Source organism: Capra hircus, chromosome 9 (assembly GCF_001704415.2).
Source record: "Capra hircus breed San Clemente chromosome 9, ASM170441v1, whole genome shotgun sequence".
NCBI lineage: Eukaryota > Metazoa > Chordata > Mammalia > Artiodactyla > Bovidae > Capra > Capra hircus.
In genome coordinates, this window is record NC_030816.1 from 14,619,932 (window position 1) to 14,638,016 (window position 18,085).

At 39.6% G+C, this 18,085-nt stretch overlaps 1 protein-coding gene across 2 annotated transcripts in view; it reads right to left on the reverse strand.

Annotated features, from left to right (window-relative positions):
- NKAIN2 (Na+/K+ transporting ATPase interacting 2) overlaps positions 1–18,085 on the reverse strand; it is a 1,184,738-nt gene that overhangs the window by 1,014,007 nt on the left and 152,646 nt on the right. The gene's annotated exons all lie outside the window — the stretch shown is intronic.

Here is an 18,085-nt window from a genome sequence, read left to right on the forward strand (position 1 = left end):
ACTTTGGGCCTTAGTCATTTTGTGATCTAGGCCTAGCCACAATGCTTGCTGTGGATGATGTTTCAATAATTAATGATCTTAAAGGAAATGAGAGAAGGCAGGGATGGACACGACTGAGCGACTGAACTGAACTGAACTGAAGAAAAACTACTCAAGAAACAATAGTTCAGCAATAAAACAGAGCTCCTTCTCAAGGGATATATATATATAAAACACTGACCTAGTCTTTGAATTCCGCAGGAACTAAGGCCCCCCAACCTGAAACCGTTCACCTTAGATTGGGACTAGAACTTGTGTGCTGGGATTCAAACCTGGCCAAAACTCTGCTTGGGACTTGAACCCACATGGCCAGGACTTGAAGCCAGCCAAAACCCATTGTCTTACAACTGAGATCACACACTTCATTTCAGAACCCAATGGAGCTCAGGTTCTTGAAGAATTCAGTGAGAGACAAAGTGATAGGTAAGAGGTGGGCTTACTTAGAGAGAAACACACTCCACACACAGAGTGTAGGCTATCGCAGAAGGCAAGAGCAGCCTTGGGAGAAACACACTCCAAGACAACAGTGTGGGCCATAGCAGAGGGTGAGCGCAGCCTCGGAATGTGGTACAGTTAGTTTTTGTGGGCTGGGTAAGCTCATAGGCTAATGAGCGGGGGGCGTTATTCTATTTTGGGGAAGAGGCAGAGATTCCCAGGAGTTGGGCCTCTCTCCACTTTTTGGTCTTCTGGTCAGCCTTGGAGCTGTCATGGTGCCTCTGGGTGCATCACTTAGCTTACTGCTGTATTGTTTTCAGTCGCTCAGTACTGTCCAATGATTCTGACCCCATGGACTGCAGCACGCCAGGCTTCTCTGTCTTTCACTATCTCCCTGAGTTTGCTCAAACTCATGTCCATTGAGTCTGTGATGCCATCAACCATCCCAAACTCTGTCACCTCCTTCTCCTCCTACCCTCAGTCTTTCCCAGCATCAGGGTTTTTTCCAATGAGCTCTTCACATCAGCTGGCCAAAGTATTGGAGCTTCAGCTTAAGGTGATGTGTTATAATGAGTGTATACTTTGGATCAGGGTCTAGGAGAAGTTGGTTTGTCTGCCATCTTGGGCCTCAGTTCAGTTCAGTTCAGTTCAGTCGCTCAGTCATGTCCCACTCTTTGCAACCCCATGAATCGCATCATGCCAGGCCTCCATGTCCATCACCAACTCCTGGAGTTCACTCAGACTCGCATCCATCCAGTCAGTGATGCCATCCAGCCATCTCATCCTCTGTCGTCCCCTTCTCCTCCTGCCCCCAATCCCTCCCAGCATCAGAGTCTTTTCCAGTGAGTCAACTCTTCACATGAGGTGGCCAAAGTACTGGAGTTTCAGCTTCAGCATCATTCCTTCCAAAGAAAACCCAGGCTTGATCTCCTTCAGAATGGACTGGTTGGATCTCCTTGCAGTCCAAGGGACTCTCAAGAGTCTTCTCCAACACCACAGTTCAAAAGCATCAATTCTTCAGCACTCAGCCTTCTTCACAGTCCAACTCTCACATCCATACATGACTACTGGAAAAACCATAGCCTTGACTAGACGGACCTTAGTCAGCAAAGTAATGTCTCTGCTTTTGAATATGCTATCTAGGTTGGTCATAAGTTTTCTTCCAAGGAGTAAGCGTCTTTTATTTTCATGGCTGCAATCACCATCTGCAGTTATTTTGGAGACCAAAAAAATAAAGTCTGACACTGTTTCCACTGTTTCCCCATCTATTTCCCATGAAGTGATGGGACCGGATGCCATGATCTTCGTTTTCTGAATGTTGAGCTTCAAGCCAACTTTTTCACTCTCTTCTTTTACATTCATCAAGAGGCTTTTGAGTTCCTCTTCACTTTCTGCCATAAGGGTGGTGTCATCTTCATATCTGAGGTTATTGATATTTCTCCCAGCAATCTTGCTTCCAGTTTGTGTTTCTTCCAGTCCAGTGTTTCTCATGATGTACTCTGCATAGAAGTTAAATAAGAAGGGTGACAATATACAGCCTTGATGTACTCCTTTTCCTATTTGGAACCAGTCTGTTGTTCCAGGTCCAGTTCTAACTGTTGCTTCCTGGCCTGCATACAGATTTCTCAAGAGGCAGGTTAGGTGGTCTGGTATTTCCGTCTCTTTCAGGATTTTCCACAGTTTATTGTGATCCACACAATCAAAGGCTTTGGCATAGTCAATAAAGCAGAAGTAGATGTTTTTCTGGAACTCTCTTGCTTTTCCCATGATCCAGCGGATGTTGTCAATTTGATCTCTGGTTCCTCGGCCTTTTCTAAAACCAGCTTGAACATCTGGAAGTTCACGGTTCATGTATTGCTAAAGCCTGGCTTGGAGAATTTTGAGCATTACTTTACTAGCGTGTGAGATGAGTGCAATTGTGTGGTAGTTTGAGCATTCCTTGGCATTGCCTTTCTTTGGGATTGGAATGAAAACCAACCTTTTCCAGTCCTGTGGCCACTGCTGAGTTTTCCAGTTTGCTGGCATTTTGAGTGCAGCACTTTCACAGCATCATCTTTCAGGATTTGAAATAGCTCAGCTGGAATGCCATCACCTCCACTAGCTTTGTTCACAGTGATGCTTTCTAAGGCCCACTTGACTTCACATTCCAGGATGTCTGACTCTAGGTGAGTGATCACACCATCATGATTATCTGGGTCATGAGGATCCTTTTTGTACAGTTCTTCTGTGTATTCTTTCCATCTCTTCTTAATATCTTCTGCTTCTGTTAGGTCCATACCATTTCTGTCCTTTATCGAGCCCATCTTTGCATGAAATGTTCCCTTGGTATCTCTAATTTTCTTGAAGAGATCTCTAGTCTTTCCTATTCTGTTGTTTTCCTCTATTTCTTTGCACTGATCACTGAAGAAGGCTTTCTTATCTCTTCTTGCTATTCTTTAGAACACTGTATTCAGATGCTTATATCTTTCCTTTTCTCCTAGGCTTTTCACTTCTCTTCTTTTCACAGCTATTTGTAAGGCTTCCACAGACAGCCATTTTGCTTTTTTGCATTTCTTTTCCATGGGGATGGTTTTGATCCCTGTCTCCTGTACAATGTCACGAACTTCATTCCATAGTTCATCAGGCACTCTATCTATCAGATCTAGGCCCTGAAATCTATTTCTCACTTCCACTGTATAATCATAAGGGATTTGATTGAGGTCATACCTGAGTGGTCTAGCAGTTTTCCCTGTTTTCTTCAATTTCAGTCTGAATTTGGTAATAAGGAGTTCGTGATCTGAGCCACCGTCAGCTCCTGGTCTTGTTTTTGTTTACTGTATAGAGCTTCTCCATCTTTGGCTGCAGAGAATATAATAAATCTGATTTCAGTGTTGACCATCTGGTGATGTCCATGTGTAGAGTCTTCTTGCCTTGAGAACCCCATGAACAGTCTGAAAAGGCAAAATGATAGGATACTGAAAGAGGTACTCCCAAGGTCAGTAGGTGCCCAATATGGTACTGGAGGTCAGTAGAGAAATATCTCCAGAGAGAATGAAGGGTTGGAGCCAAAGCAAAAACAATACCCAGCTGTGGATGTGACTCGTGATAGAAGCAATGTCCGATGCTGTAAAGAGCAATATTGCATAGGAACCTGGAATGTCAGGTCCATGAATCAAGGCAAATTGGAAGTGGTCAAACAGGAAATGGAAAGAGTGAATGTCGACATTCTAGGAATTAGTGAACTAAAATGGACTGGAATGGGTGAATTTAACTCAGATGACCATTGTATCTACTACTGCGGGCAGGAATCCCTCAGAAGAAATGGAGTAGCCATCATGGTCAACAGAAGAGTCCGAAATGCAGTACTTGGATGCAATCTCAAAAACGACAGAATGATCTCTGTTCGTTTCCAAGGCAAACCATTTACTATCACAGTAATCCAAGCCTTTGCCCCAACCAGTAACGCTGAAGAACCTGAAGTTGAACGGTTCTATGAAGACCTACAAGACCTTTTAGAACTAACACCCAAAAAAGATGTCCTTTTCATTATAGGGGACTGGAATGCAAAAGTAGGAAGTCAAGAAACACCTGGAGTAACAGGCAAATTTGGCCTTGGAATACGGAATGAAGCAGGGCAAAGACTAATGGAGTTTTGCCAAGAAAATGCACTGGTCATCTTGGGCCTAGCTGACTTTAATCAGTTTATGTTATTTCCTCGGGCTATGTCACTCTTTCAAAGGTTGTACTTTGCCCCCTCCCCTCCTGTTTCACACCCAGGTGGAGGATGGGATGATGATGTTGACCCTCCTGACTTTAATCAATTAAAGCTTGGACTCTGTTGACCTTTCTTTCAATTTTATGCTGAATTCTCCTCTGCTCAAGCCCCTTCATGAGTACGCATGTATCCTTAGCTTAAAACTTCCCCAATTTTGCTGTTCCAGGAGACATTGCTTTTGGAAAGATCTCTGGTGGTCTCTATACTTGCTGAAAGTAATAAATCCTTCCTTCTCCCAACTTCTGGCTTGACTGTAATGCTGAGCTGAGCATGGGCTTGTGTGGCTCCTGGGCATGGAGGCCTTTTTGTCCTCCATTTCTTGTAGGCAAGACTCCAGCCTCCAAGACCTTCTCTGAGTTCCAAAGGGCAGCACAGTTGGTAATCAAGAGAGGGGCAGCCAGGAAACCACTTGAGGCAAGATTAAAGGGGTCAGAGAGGCTCACCAAGATTAGAAGACCAGACCACCACCACCAGAACCTGATTTAAACAACTTTCATGATTTTCCATGAGCCTCTAAATTAACCTTTTCTCTCCCTTACTTGCTATCAGGTATAATCTGCAATAGCTAGTAAATTCAGGTCATCCCCTGAGACTTGCCTTAGGAAAGAAGTTATATTCTTTAAGAGCTGCCCTTGTAAAGGAGTTCTGGTCTCATGGCAACTGCAGATGGTTTCATCTCTGGACATTTGACTGAGAAATTGTAAGGACAATCACAGTGAAGCACAGAGTGCTCAAAGAAACTTTTCAAAAATCAAAACAATCTTCGGGGTGTGTTCTCATGTCATTTATCCTTCCCTTTTTATCTCTTCCCCTGGTATTGGAAGTAAGCTTATTCAATTCTAAGCCATGTGATTCTAGTTAGGAATGCTTTCAGCTATAAGCAATAGAAAACCCAGCTAACAGTAGCTTAAACCAGTAAGAGTTTATTTTTCTCACAAAAGAAGACTAAATGGATATAGTTGGTGGCTGTTATTAGTTCAGCAATTCAAAAATAACAGGGCTAAGATATTTGGGGTTTTCAAGAAGCTCTGTGCATCAAACCCATGCTTAAGACACTATACAGGGAAGCAGAAATGACCGTTTTGGCCATATCTGACCCCTTTCATCTGGAAAACAAACACTCCTTGAGAAAGCCTTCCAGCAGCCAGTCTGGGTCACATGGACACCTGTGGCTGCAAATAAGGCTGTACAAATTAGGTGAAAAAAAATTGTCAACATTAACTGAAACAGATAATAATCCATTGTGCGTGTTGGGCACATTAACACCCAAAACAAACTGGATTCAAGAACAAAGAAAATGGAAATGAGTATCAAGTTAGCAATTCACAGTTTATCACCTAAAGCTACCACCAGCTATGAGTCAACAGGTCAAAGGGATATATATATATATATATATATAGGCCCATATTTATGAATACTTGAGTCTTTATAATGTAAAATATAATGAACTGCCAAACATTTCTCAGTCCTTGGGTGGTGACTGACCAATTTTTAGGAAATAGCATCCTTATTTCCATATGCAATGGAATATCCTTAATGGTTTTATTATATGAACTGGAACAATTCATTTTCTAAGAATTGTCAAAATCTCAGATTTTAAAAGGAAATTCAAACTTAATTAGAAGAGTAAATGAACATGTAGCTTGGGAATATACAGATTCCAGATCTAACGGTGCCTCTTATTAACAAGGAAATCCTGGATAAGTCAAAACCTTTTCTGGAAATCAAAACAGTTCCAAAGAGAGTTAAGTTGAATCTAATGATAAATTTCCTCCAGTTCACAGTATAATTTCTAGAATAGTTTAGGAGGTGATGGGACCAGATAGGGCAGGGACCAGACAGAGGGCTTCTCAATAGCCATTATATTAAAACATTCTTATTGAAAAATCAATGTCACACACATCTCCAAGAACCCAGTATCAGATGAGCAAAGTCCTTTGTGGTAGTGATAATGGTGGTGCTGGTGGTCTGTTGCTCCTTGACATCAAGAACTGGCTACTTTTATTTTTTTCACTACTAAAAAGACCATCCTCTTTATTTATTTATTTTAATTAATTTTGTTGGCTACTTTTCTGTGGGGGTAATAGTAAATTGTGGTCACTGAGATTCTCTAGAACTAACTGGGATCCAGTCTCCAGATTCTAGGATAATAAAAAAAGGTCCATTTTTAATAAGCAGATATTTCAGAAAACTGGTGAATCAAAGAGTCATTTTTTCCATAACAGTATTAAAGACCATGTTCTATAAAGTCAATTCATTTTGTTCCTGTCGTTGCTCACTGGCACATAGCTCATTAAATTTTAGATTCAATTAGAGGTAAATCATAAAATTTATCACCACACAAATAACAATATTTTAGCATAATTAGTCCCAACACCAGAAGTCTTGTTTAATTTCTGCCAAAATTAGCCAAGGTATTTCACTAGGCTGTAGTCTGATAGGGCAGGGACCAGACAGAGGGCTGGTTTGTGTTCATGTCCCTCTATTTCACACACTGGAACCCTAACCTCCATGGTGTTAGAAGGTGAGACCTTCAGGAGTGAACAGATCTTGAGGGCTGAGCCCTCATGAATGGGATCAGTTCTCTTATAAAAGCTAACTTGTCCCTTTTACCATGTGAGGATACACAAAAAAGGTGCTGACTGGACCAGGAAGAGGGTCTTCACCAGAAAGGGACCATGCTGGCATCCTGATCTAGATTCTCAAGCCTCTATAGAACTGAGAGAAATAAATTTCTGTTGTTTATAAGCCACCTAGGTTGCGGCGTTTTATTATGGCAACCCTAAAAGACCAAGGCAGACTGTGCATCATGTCTTCTTCTAAACACCAAAGATATTATCTTCATTTTATTCTCTTATTTTGTAACTTCTTTAAATAACAGCATATTGTAGATAGCTAACTTTTTTATTTCTGTCAGCATTTTATTTCAGGGTTCATTTCTTTCTCTGACATCCTTTCATCACCACTGCAGATATTTCCATACGGAAATTTTATTTTCCTTTAGATTTCTGTTCTTAAAATATTTTATGCATTTATTTTGTTCTACATCTCCATAGATAAAGGCAATAATAGAAGTAATTAATGTTTTGCTATTTTACTCTGAGTTTATGCAGAGTAGTCATTTGATTATCAAATCCATCCAGGAAATGCAATTAGAGTCGGTTCCACAGCTGCTCTCTTCTCTTTTCCTATAATGCATGTTCTTTTCTTTGGAACTGTTGTTTTCCAGTGTGGGTGATGTACAATACTCAGAATGCATCTTCAAAATAAACGTGGCTTCCCTTTCTATCTTCAAGGCCAACATGGGGAGAGAAACTCTATTGAGCTTTTCAGAATTAAAGTGGTGCTTTAGTGCCTATATTTCTGTGTGTGTGAGACAGTGAATGCAGTCAGCAGCTTTGTCAGTTGGGTGTCACTGTCACACCAGGCTTTCCAGATGTTCAAATGTAAAAATGTCATAAAATGCCACCCCAAGGATGTATTTCTTTTTATTCCTTTTCTTGTCTATTTCCTCCCATAAAGAAAGGACGAACCAAAGCAGAGCCATAGCTAGGATGACCGTCCACCATTCTCCCTAAATGGCCTAAAAGAAAAAGCACAAAGAACCTCCAGGGTTCTTTTGGCGATTATAAATATAGCACAACTTACATGATTGGACAATTAAATTTAATATTTGAATTAGAAGCAAACCCTGCATTAACTCTGCTAGAACTCAGAGATATTTTATTTATATGATTAAATGACATTAGATAAGTGATATATAAAAATATAACTTATTTTCCTAAATTTGATATAGTATTAGAATATATTATCTTTAAAGAAAAACCCACACCTCTATTCTAAATAACATGCAGTAAAATTTTTCCTTTAGGACTAAAGTTTAACAAAAAAATCTACTCATCAATTACACAATCATAGAGATATAAAGTAACTTTTTAAACTGGAAGGAGGCCTTAGGCATTAATTAAATATGCTGATAATTTATTTAAAAAGTGAGATGGCTTTAATTAATTTATCATAAGACTACCACATGTATGCATATGTGTGTGTTTGCTTGAAAGTACATTCCTTACTTTTCAAATTCACTTTATAACATATTGGCTTTGATAGTAATTACAGAAACTGTAAGAGAACCACTTGGAGACAGCTTCATAATTTCTCGCTTCTTCCCCAGGGAAAACATTACTGCATACGTACACTCTATATCATTTTATAAGGTTCCTTCTGGCTACTAATTTTCAGCTAACAATCAAGAAAGACAAAAGAAACTATTCCAATTGTATCTATTTTTTCTGGCTTCAAATCAAGTGTACAGAAACAAGCTTCATAAAGTCATCTTTTTAATTCATTAAGAAGAGCGTCTTTATTTTATTTGAAAATTCTGTCTTTTCAGGAAAACTACTCAAATGTCATGCACGGAGGGGGAATCACTGTAGAAAACAGATTCAACAACTCTTGTAGATATTTGTGACAGCACGGGTAAAGTATCACATTTCAGATGAGTTTCAATTATTTTATTTAAATTTCAATAAATAATGCTTAAAGTGCTGTTATGGCGACTGACAAAAGTTAATTATGAGTAAAAATCCCTTTCCGAAAAGTATTTCAGTCCCATCAAGTTTAGAAACAGAAGCTACCTTATTTGTTAGAGCTATTTATTCTTTAAGATTTTATAGGAACAATTATAATGCTTAGACCCTAGCATGACCATTTTAAACCTCAAAACAAGACCAGGTGCTCAGGACACATTGAATCTAGTGAGAAAAAAAGAACACACACATAAAAGGGTAAGTAACGGCCCGCTGTAGACTACTGCACATAAAATAAATGGCCTAGAACATAAGACCTATAAAAACGGAGGAAAAGGCGGGCTCACCACGGGCTGGAGTAGTGGAGGAAGATTTTTATAGAGAAGCTAGGCTTCGATACGTATGTAAGAAAAAGAATGGTACCATCCTCATGAGTAGGAAGGAGAAAGTGAGCACTGAAATTGGGGATAATGGTGAGAGCAATCCAGGGTAAGCCAAACAGGAACTATAAACTGGAGACATCAAATAATCTTACCGCATCACAGACAAGGGGTCTAAATAGGGCGTTGTGTGATAAAATTAAGGAATTGATTATAAACATCTTTCAGTGCTCACCTGAGAGAACATGAACTTTTATTCAGTTCACAAAATCAGTTGTCGTCATTAATTTCAAATACACATGTCTAGAACCCATTATAGACATTCTGATTCCCAGAGGTTGGGATTAGAGACTATTTTTTAAAATTCTTAATTATTTTTTTTCAGAGTATATTTGATTTACAATGTTGTGTTAGTTTCTTCTGTACAGCAAAGTCAGTTAGCAATATATATATATATATATATATATATATATATATCCACTCTTTTTTACATTCTACTCCCAAATAGGTCATTACAGAGTATTGAGTAGTTTTCTGTGCTATTTAGTATGTTCTTATAGTTATCTAGTCTATACGTATGTTTATCTAGTCTATACGTATGCTTCTCTGATAACTCAGTTAGTAAAGAAACTGCCTACAATGCAGGAGACACCGGCTCGATTCTTGGGGTGGGAAGATCTGTTGGAAAAGGGATAGGCTACCGACTCCAGTATTCTTGAGCTTCTCTGGTTGCTCAGCTAGTAAAGAATCCGCCTGCAACGCAGGAGATTCGGGTTCGACCCCTGGGTTGGGAAGATCCCCCAGACAGGAAAAGGGAAAGGCTACTCACTGAGTCTACACATGCTCAGCTGTTTCACTTCAGTTCAGTCACTCAGTCATGTCCAACTCTGCGACCTCATGGACTGCAGCATGCCAGGGTTCCCTGTCCATCACCAACTCCCAGAGTTAACTTAAACACATGTCCCAGTTGGTGATGCCATCCAACCATCTCATCCTCTGACATTCCCTTCTCCTCCTGCCTTCAATCCTTCCCAGGATCAGGGTCTTTTTCAATGAGTCAGTTCCTCACATCAGGTGGCCAAAATATTGGAGTTTCAGCTTCAGCATCTGTCCTTCCAATGAATATTCAGGACTGATTTCCTTTAGGATGGAATGGTTGGATCTCCTTGCAGTCCAAGAGTCTTCTCCAACACCACAGTTCAAAAGCATCAATTTTTCAGCACCAAGCTTTCTTTATAGTCCAACTCTCACATCCATACATGACTACTGGAAAAACCATAGCTTTGAATAGACAGACCTTTGCTGGCAAAGCAATGTTTCTGCTTTTTAATATGCTGTCTAGGTTGGTCAGAGCTTTTCTTCCAAGGAGTAATTGTCTTTTAATTTCATGGATGTTGTCACCATCTTCAGTGATTTTGGAGCCAAAAAAAAAAAAAAAAAGTATCTCACTCAATGGAAACAGTGTTTCCCCATCTATTTGCCATGAAGTGATGGGACCGGATGCCATGATCTTAGTTTTCTGAATGTTGCATTTTAAGTAAACATTTCACTCTCCTCTTTTACTTTCAAGAGGCTCTTTAGTTGTCCTTCACTTTCTGCCATAAGCGTGATGTCATCTGCATATCTGAGGTTATTGATATTCCTCCCAGCAATCTTGATTCCAGCTTGTGCTCCATCCAGCCCAGCATTTCTCATGATGTACTCTGCATATAAGTTAAATAAGCAGGGTGACAAAATACAGCCTTGACGTACTCCTTTCCTGATTTGGAACCAGTCTGTTGTTCCATGTCCAGTTCTAATTGTTGCTTCTTGACCTGCACACAGATTTCTCAGGAGGCAGGTAAGGTAGTCTAGTATTCCCATCTCCTTAAGAATTTCCCACAGTTTGTTATGATCCACACAGTCAAAGGCTTTGGCATAGTCATTAAAGCAGATGTTTTTCTGGTATTCTCTTGGTTTTTCAATGATCCAAGGGATGTTGGCAATTTGATCTCTGGTTCCTCTGCCTTTTCTTAATCCAGTTTGAACATCTGGAAGTTCATGGTTCACATACTGACGAAGCCTGGCTTGGAGAATTTTGAGTATTACTTTGCTAGCATGTGAGATGAGCGCAATTGTGCGGTAGTTTGAGCATTCCTTGGCATTGCCTTTCTTTGGGATTGGAATGAAAACTGACCTTTTCCAGTTCTGTGGCCACTGCTGAGTTTTCCAAATTTGCTGACATATTGAGTGCAGCACTTTCACGGCATCATCTTTCAGGATTTGAAATAGCTCAGCTGGAATTCCATCACCTCCACTAGCTTTGTTCGTAGTGATGCTTCCTAAGGCCCACTTGACTTCCCATTCCAGGATGTCTGGCTCTAGGTGAGTGATCACACCTTTGTGGTTATCTGGGTCATGAAGATCTTTCTTGTATAGTTCTTCTGTATATTCTTGCCCCCTCTTCTTAATATCTTCTGCTTTGGTTTGGTCCATACAATTTCTGTCCTTTATTTGCCCATCTTTGCATGAAGTGTTACCTTGGTATCTCTAATTTTCTTGAAGAGATCGCTAGTCTTTCCCATTCTGTTGTTTTCCTCTATTTCTTTGCATTGATCACTGAAGAAGGCTTTCTTATGCTCTCATTGCTATTCTTTGGAAATCTGCATTCAAATGGGTATATCTTTCTTTTTCTCCTTTGCTTTTAGCTTCTCTTCTTTTCTCAGCTATTTGTAAGGCCTCCTGAGACAACCATTTTGTCTTTTTGCATTTCTTTTTCTTGGGGATGGTCTTGAACACTGCCTCCTGTACAATGTCACAAACCTCCACCCATAGTTCTTCAGTTACTCTTCTGCAGATCTAATCCCTTGAATCTATTTCTCACTTCCACTGTATAATGTAAGGGATTTGATTTAGGTAACACCTGAATGGTCTAGTGGTTTTCCCTACTTTCTTCAATTTAAGTCTGAATTTTGCAATAAGGAGTTCATGATCTAAGCCACAGTCAGCTTTCTGTCTTGTTTTTGGTGATTGTATAGAGCTTCTCCATCTTTGGCTGCAAATAATATAATCAATCTGATTTTGGTGTTGACCATCTGGTGATGTCCATGTGTCGAGTCCTCTCTTCTGTTGTTGGAAGTGGGTGTTTGCTATGACCAGTGCGTTCTCTTGGCAAAACTCTGTTAGCCTTTGCCCTGCTTCATTTTGTACTCCAAGACCAAATTTACCTGTTACTCCAGGTATTTCTTGACTTCCTACTTTTGCATTCCAGTCCCCTATGATGACAAGGACATCTTTTTTGGGTGTTAGTTCTAGAAGGTCTTATAGGTCTTCATAAAACCATTCAACTACTTCAGCTTTTTCAGCATTACCAGTTGGGGCATAGACTTGGTTCACTGTGATATTGAATGGTTTGCCTTGGATATGAACAGAGATCATTCTGTAATTTTTGAGACTGCATCCAAGTACTGCATTTCAGACTGTTGACTATGATAGCTACTCCATTTCTTCTATGGGATTCTTGCCCACAGTAGTTGGGCAAGCTCAGTTGTTTAGTCATGTCCAGTTCTTTGCAACCACATGGAGTGTAGCTTGCCAGGCTTCTCTGTCCATGGAGACTTTCTGGCAAGAATACTGGAGCAGTATTTCAGTACTGGAGTAGGCCATTTCCTACTCTAGGGGATCTTCCAGACCCAAGGATTGAACCTGCATCTCGCAATCTTCTGCACAGACAGATGGATTCTTGACCACTGAGTCAGTAGAGAAACCCCCACACTACACTTAATCTTAGCCAAAATGCCGAGAAGCGGTTCTATACACAGTAGTGTCTACATGTCAAGCCCAGTCTCCCAATTTATCCCTGCCTTCCCTTCCCCCTGACAAACCACAAGTTTGTTTTCAATGTCTGTAACAAATTCTGTTATGTAAATAGGTTCATTAAAATGATCCAGATATAGACCCAGATTTCTGGGCATGAGGCCTGTGCAGTCTCATAGGACTCCATTCTTCTAAGGGTCCCAGCCTTAGTTTAATTAACACTCTGTGTAACCACCATGAAACTCTTAATAATATTAGCATTAATCTTTCATCTATTGTTATCTTTTGTCATGCTTTTCATATATAGTGTTCACTCTGGCCCATGAATACAGAATTCTAGTGAACCAAGATGTATGGAAGTTCATTCAGCAAGACTCAGAGTAAATATAAGATAAGCTTACTACATCTATGACTGAGTAAGTGGGGGTGCTGATAGCCTCCAAGAGGCCATGTTTTCTGTTTGAACCAGAATTGCATGAAGTCAGAAAGAAAATACGGCATTCTGAGCAACAGAAACCACTAAGGGACCTTATCATTTCCCTTCTTGTTCATACTACTTCTCTCTATTAGTCAATGATTTACACTGAAAATGATTTAACATAAAAGAAAAGAAAATAATGAAAGTGAAAGCCGCTCATTTGTGTCTGACTCTTTGCGACTGGACTATACAGTCCATGGAATTCTCCAGGCCAAAATATTGGAGTGGGTAGCCTTTCCCTTCTCCAGGGGATCTTCCCAACCCAGGGATCAAACTCAGGTCTCCTGCATTACAGGTGGATTCTTTACCAGCTGAGACACAAGGGAAGCTGAAGAATACTGGAGTGGGTAGCCTATCCCTTCTCCTGGGGATCTTCCCAACCCAGGAATCAAACTGGGGTCTTCTGCATTGCATGCAGATTCTTTACCAACTGATATATCAGGGAAACCCAATAATAGGGCAACCTATAGTTTCTTTTGCTTCCAATTATTCTTTATTTATCTTTAAGCCAAATGAGAGTGTTAATAAAATATGAATATCAAAAGGTTAAATAAAAACATCTGAGTTAGATTTGTGCAGCATTTCCTTTGTTCTGGCAAGAAAGAAATATATATGCACACACAAAGAACAAAACAAAAATTGTGTAATATCAATGTTTCCACATGAGTTAAATACTTTTATATTAGCACTTAAAACTGTCATTAGTCATTTAAACATGACTAGTAAAACCCATGATAATAATCTAAAATTTTAATTTTTCTTTACTTAGCACAACATTAAATAGAAATTTTAGAAACACCATGACAGGTTGAGAGACTGTGGAAGAGCGGAAAAAATTTTATATTCTAATTCCTTTAATGGCACTTTTTTTTCCTGCCTTCAAACAAGGGGCTCCACATTTTCATTTTGGACAGGGTCTTGCAAATTACATAGATGACCCTGCCTTTTGTGACAATCAGGACTGAGAACTGCTACTGTAAGTAAGAGAGGCAGTAAACAATTCTGAAGAAAGATGTATTTCATTATGTTTAATCTACAGAAGACTGGCCCAAGCAAGAAAATGTAGGGAGACCCATTGGAAATGTTTATAACAGAAAGGTAATGAATAAAAAGGTTTACTAATATGAGTACAAATGGAAGAAAGAAGGCAGAAATCAAAGGAAAAGAGATACTAAAGGGACTCAAAATGGCAAGAAAAGGAAAGGAAGACATTAAAAAAAAGTCTCCAAATGTTGAACCCTAGATACTGGCTAACAATGATGCTATCAAATTAAAGAGGAAGTCAAAGGTCTCCACTTTATACGTGCCAACTTTTGAATGGAAGACAGACAATAAAGAATACTGTTCCATGTTCTGGTGGACAGTGCACTTGAATGGAAGGGAAATCTGAGTAGCATCATGGACATAACGCTTCTCTATAGAATTAAATAAAATCATACAGGAAAGATAGTAGAGGAAGAAGGCAAGCCACAAATGCCTAGGCCTTATATGATGCCACTGCTTAGGAAGCAGAGAAAGGAAAGCAGCAAACACTTGAGACAGAGATGGAGCAGCCAAAGGAATGAGAAGAGCTGGAAGAGCAACACTCAGTAACACCAAGCTAGATACTGATTTATTTAAGAAGAATTGTGAAGAATAGCGTTATACGTCATAGAGCAAAGAGAGTGTGATATGCCAAAAGTGCTTTGAATTTTTAAGTGTATATTCATAAATGACCCTGGAGGAAGCAATTTCAGAGAGCAGCTTTTCAGAAACTGTCAGACTAGACAGAGTTCAAGGACTGAGTGGGTGGCGATAAAATGGAGGTTGCAGTCCCACTGCTCATTTTGAAGATGTGCTTCATAAGAAGGAAGTCAAATAGAAGAGCAGCAAGGTGAGATGGGAGATGGGTTAGTAAAGTCAAGTGAAAAAGTTTTTAAGATATATGAGTGATCATTTTCAATACATATGTATGTTCTTACCATTGCTTTCATGTTTTATATCATTTCTATAGACTACTTAGAATCCTTGGAATAATCAAAGAACAGATGAACAAAGGAAAGATAGAATAAAAACAAAACAAAATGATGATGCGTGAGCAACTGTGCAGTCTCTTATTGATCCAACAATACATCCTAAGATACCATTAGGGAAAATGAGAATGAAAATACACATGCTTCCCTCAGGGAGCTTAAAGTTGGGAATATATTTACACTTTCACTGTTAACTAAATATCAAGCGGAGTCTAGTGAAGGCCACAATGAAAAGAACGTATAAAAAAGCCAAATAATTTTTGAAAACCCCAAAGTGTCATGTAACTGTTCCTGTGGTGAGAAATGAATGAGTCTGGAAAGGTTTCTCTGGAATTGTGTTAGAACGGGAAGGAAAAGGGACCAAGAATTAAAATACTAACGCTTCTTCCTCCAAGAGCAGCAGGGAAGAAAGAAGAACACGTGGCAGCTACAGAGCAATGTAAATAAGATGATGTTATATTGAACTGTTTTAGAGGAGGGAACCCCGGCTGGAAAGCTTTGATGATCTCAGTGAGTTAAGAGGCAACGTCACCTGCTGAGAGAGAAGGTAAGAACAGCTATAAGAGAGTCAACAGAGAAGGATCAATAGGACTCCTGAGGGCTCAGCCTCTGTAGTCCCCTACCCTGGCCTCTCAGCAGAACACACCTAGCTATTTTTAAGAGCTGATCTTCCTCTTGAAATCACTGAGGGTTGTAACCATACACAATAACCACCCTCCTTTCTGTGTTTCTATTATCCTTATAGCTGGTTCGGCTCATTACTCTATATTCCTCGGCTCTGTCCTCCAGGTGTTTTTGATTCTGAGTCTTATCTGAGTCTGACTAAAGGCTGCTGGGAGAGGATAGGGAGACACCTTATTCTTAAGCTGAGTCCTTCCAAGTGTCTGCAGAGTAGTCTTTCAATAAATTTCCTGACTGACTAGAAGAGGAGAGGTGGGTATTACAAACATATTTAAAGGGAAGATTCCTCTCTCCTCTGCTCTAGGAGATTTATAACACTAAACTGGGCATTAATGCATGGCTTGTACAGAACAATATACCACAGAAGCAATGTTTGCAGAATTCAAAGTAGGGACTTCATGGTTAAAGTAATTTTTCATCTCACTAGCTTTCAAGAATTTTAAAGAACATTTTCCTTTAAGATCTATTGTAGATGATAGAAGCAGAGTCAGATCTAATCACTGCGTATACAGGAAAATAATTATAATAAGGCAGGATTGTTACATATTCAATCCCTAATTCTACCCTGAGGACAAACAACAGTTGAAAAAGGTAGATTTAATGACAATGTAATCTGGATAATTCAAATTCAAATCTCTACATTGGCTAACTTGTAAAATGTTACACACTTAAATTGTTAAGAAGACAATAAATATACAAGTAATTCTGTCCAAAAATTGAGTTTTCTAAAATATCCAATATTCATTTATAATTAGTAAAATTATCTCAATTTGCATTTTATTTGAATGTATGAGCTGATACTTGGAAATGATTTAATTATGTTGACTGTCATCATTACCCAGATTCAGAGGATGGGAGGAGTCTATAATTGGGCTTGGTGTTAAATGTTGTAAGGACCTCTATGAAGGTTGGTCATTCCTATTTATAGTAGCCCATCACTACAGATCTACACAGTATGTGTTCTATATTCAGTGAGGAAGGTACACATCTTCCACTGTGCCAATTGGGATGTTTATTTATCTGTAGTATAATCAGAGTTACAGCAGTGTAAAGACTTTGTAATGGATTTATAGTTCAGGCTCCCTATTGTCAAAGTGTCTCAGAATTTTGACTTAAGCATGAACATAGCAAAAGGATGGAAATTTTTCCTTCAAATTTGACCTGATCTAATGCATAAAGCCTATAAAGAAAGTTTATAAAGAAAGCTGAGCACCAAAGAATCGATGCGTTATTAACTGTGGTGTTGGAGAAGACTCTTGAGAGTCCCTAGGACTGAAAGGAGATCCAACCAGTCTATCCTAAAGGAAATCAGTCCTGAATATTCATTGGAGGGACTGATGCTGAAGCTGAAACTCCAATACTTTGGCCACCTGATGAGAAGAATGGACTCATTGGAAAAGACCCTGATGCCGGAAGATTGAAGGCAGGAGGGGAAGGGGATGACAGAGGATGAGATGGCTGGATGGCATCACCGACTCAATGGACATGAGTTTGAGTAAGCTCCGGGAGTTGGTGATGGACGTGGAAGCCTGGCGTGCTGCAGTCCATGGGGTTGCAAAGATTCAGACACAATTGAGCGACTGAACTGAACTGAACTGAATGCATAAGCACATCTTCAAAAAGACATGAAATAGAGTCCTTTCACCTTTTCTCTTAATTTCTGCATAGACTGCCAGAGCTGGAATGAACTTTGCAGACCATAGATCCATCGTCTTCATCCTCCTGGGGAGAAGGTGAAGCTCAGAGGGTCTGTCCCAGGAGACACATTCAGAAAGCCACAGCAGCAGATTTAAAACTGACCCATTCTAAATCCTTTTTACTCTAGCCTATCAGTCACTCAGTTATTTCTTTTTAAACTTATTTTGCTGAAGTATAAAACACGTAGTTCGATGAATCACCACAAAGCAGACATGGAACCAACTACCAGGTCAGGATATATAAACACCTTCAGCAAACCAGAACCCCAACTTGCTCTTCCTTTC